The sequence below is a fragment of the Rhyacophila brunnea genome, unplaced genomic scaffold (assembly GCF_057557595.1).
Source record: "Rhyacophila brunnea isolate RB1 unplaced genomic scaffold, BYU_Rbru_1.0 scaffold_15, whole genome shotgun sequence".
NCBI lineage: Eukaryota > Metazoa > Arthropoda > Insecta > Trichoptera > Rhyacophilidae > Rhyacophila > Rhyacophila brunnea.
In genome coordinates, this window is record NW_028232806.1 from 20,641,644 (window position 1) to 20,644,197 (window position 2,554).

A 2,554-nucleotide genomic window follows, 5' to 3' on the forward strand; every position below is an offset into this window, starting at 1 on the left:
ACCTCTATAGAATCGTTGAATAGAGGCATTCTAACAACAATATAGACGGGATTGATTTTCTCGTTTAATACATCGAATCCTTGTAATTGAATTTAATACGTCATGATATATTTTATTAAAAAAAACATGAATGAGTTCGCAACAAAATTAGAATCCATGGTATCAACACGATCTATTGCCCTACAAAAGTGTTTGATAATACTATAATAATATACATTTTTTGATCAGTAAATAAATAAAAATCGATATAAAAAAATATTTTTATTTTATTGATACACTGAGTAACAATTATTATAATACATACAGAGTGATGTATTTTTTACAGATTTAATATACGTAGGTACGCAGCTAAAATATAGAAAAAAAACATAATTATACACTTTCAGAATCAAAAATTTCAGATTATCGTTTTTGATTCTTGAATTGAAACGCTTTTTAAGGGAATTGCAATATTGTTAGATTCCGATACACTTATAGGTAAATACTGATTTTTAAAAATGTTGCTATTTTATGTGGTACCTACATGTGAAAAAATACTCTCTATGAGCTGGAATTACGTTTTATATCGTGTTCTTATGAACAATAATTTAAGTAAAAACTTTGAACATTTCTACTACTACATACTTAAATTATTTGTGTATTTTGTGGTGCATACCTATCGGTATGAGTTTTGAGACATAGCGAGTGCATTTTCAATGTGACACTTTAATTTTTCGCCGTTACAAATGTTGATTTTCCAAGTAAGTCACATTTACTTCTCCGTTCAAGATCTATGAGTGAGTCACCGGTACTGGCAATGTCGTATGTTCGTGTGCCTCATATTCAGGGATTTTTCCAGGCATTAACTTGTATCCACCAGGCCGGTAAAATGGCCCAGTTGGTGTAGAGTGTGTAATGCCTTCGGAATCACCGAAAAGGAAGCTTTCACCACCGGAAAACTGAAGAAATATATTTAAAAAAAACATAATTTCAATTTTAATTCGAACATGAGTAAATATTACAATATGTTACAAGTAACAATAAAAACCGTTATAAAATACGTTTTAAAAATAGTGTGTCTTACATAATATTATACGAGTATATTAATTATTATTATCTAGATAATTTAGTGTTTTAATATTATTTTGCTAAATAAAAACTCCACTATGTATGTAAACTTACCATAGTTAACACAACGCAAAGTGAAATAAATATTATTGTTTTAAACATGTTATGTATAAATCTGTTTTAAATTTTTAGAATAACAAGTATAAACCAATGGATGTTTAGAAATAGTATGGTACATTTATAGAAGTACGACCGAATTTATACTAAGCAAACACGTATAAACAAGTCGATTTCTGCAAAAAATCGATTCTTGGAATGGATTCTATTCAAGTACCTAATTAAAAATCGAAATAAAAACCAGTCATCTAAAAAATATTTATATACTTACCTATTAATATATTCAATAATCTCGTTGTAACAATATAATGGATGTGGTTTTTTCTAAAATAACATTAAAAAACGAATAATTAATTTATAAGTGTGTAATAATAATTCACAACTTCACTGATTAAAAACTGATAAGGTTAATAAAAAAACGATTATTTCAACCTTATTTTTCATAACATACATCATTTTTTTTATTATGAAGCTATGAAGTCTCATCTGAGACTTATTTAGCTTTACATTTACATAATTATAATATAACATACACTATTATTAAAATAATATTATAACAATTACCGCCAACGGTGGTTGCGCGGCTTAAGCGTTAGATTATCATGCCGTGGGTCCCATGTTCGAATCCTAGGTCTGTAAAGTACACATATTGTTTTTAAATTTGTGTGTGAGTCAGGGTATGGACCTAATAGGTTGAGCAAGTGGCTGACATCCATGTCTTGTAAAAACAAAATCTGTTAATACAAACCTCTACTCTGTGGAGGCCCGTATGATCCTATTAGGATCGGACCTTTTCAAAAAAAATATATTACAATTAATCATGTAGTAGGTATAACAATTTAAATTTACAAAAAAAAAGAAAAAATTACAATTCACACTTGAAGGCAATACTCCCTCTGAAACATTGGACACACTGGAACGCCTTGATATTCGGCTGAGGCAAAAATATTGCAAGATCCAGTAATTGGTACTTTTGTTTACTTGGATCATCAAGAAGTCTAGTCTCTGTCTCTAGGTAATATACAGAGGACAATTAAAACATTCTCAAGAATTATTATTTCAATAACCTATGTTTAATAAATCAATAGCATGAAAACATTGCATAATATTCCACTGATATAAGACTTTCTATATTGTATCATTCTACACAAAATAAAATAAATTAAAACCAGGAGATATTAAAGAATCTCTTTAAAACCGTTCAAATATAATATTTACTCAGCTATATTACAAAATAACCATACAAATATAATATGTACGTATGTAACAATAAGAAGAATCTTTTCAGCGTTTGTAACGGTTTTTTTAATTGTACTTCTATTTTTAAAATATTTTTCATACCTTTATATTTATTAATTTCAAATGTAAATTAGCTGTAAGTATCTAAATA

The 2,554-nt window shown here is 27.8% G+C and overlaps 1 long non-coding RNA gene across 1 annotated transcript; it reads right to left on the reverse strand.

The window, feature by feature from the left end:
- Window positions 1–248: 248 nt before the first annotated feature.
- On the reverse strand, window positions 249–1,281 carry LOC147075025 (uncharacterized). The gene is made up of 2 exons (XR_015070039.1): window positions 1,162–1,281; window positions 249–938 (listed from the first exon to the last, which is right to left on the reverse strand). It is a non-coding gene; the product is annotated as an uncharacterized LOC147075025 (long non-coding RNA).
- Between the last annotated feature and the right edge of the window lie 1,273 nt (window positions 1,282–2,554).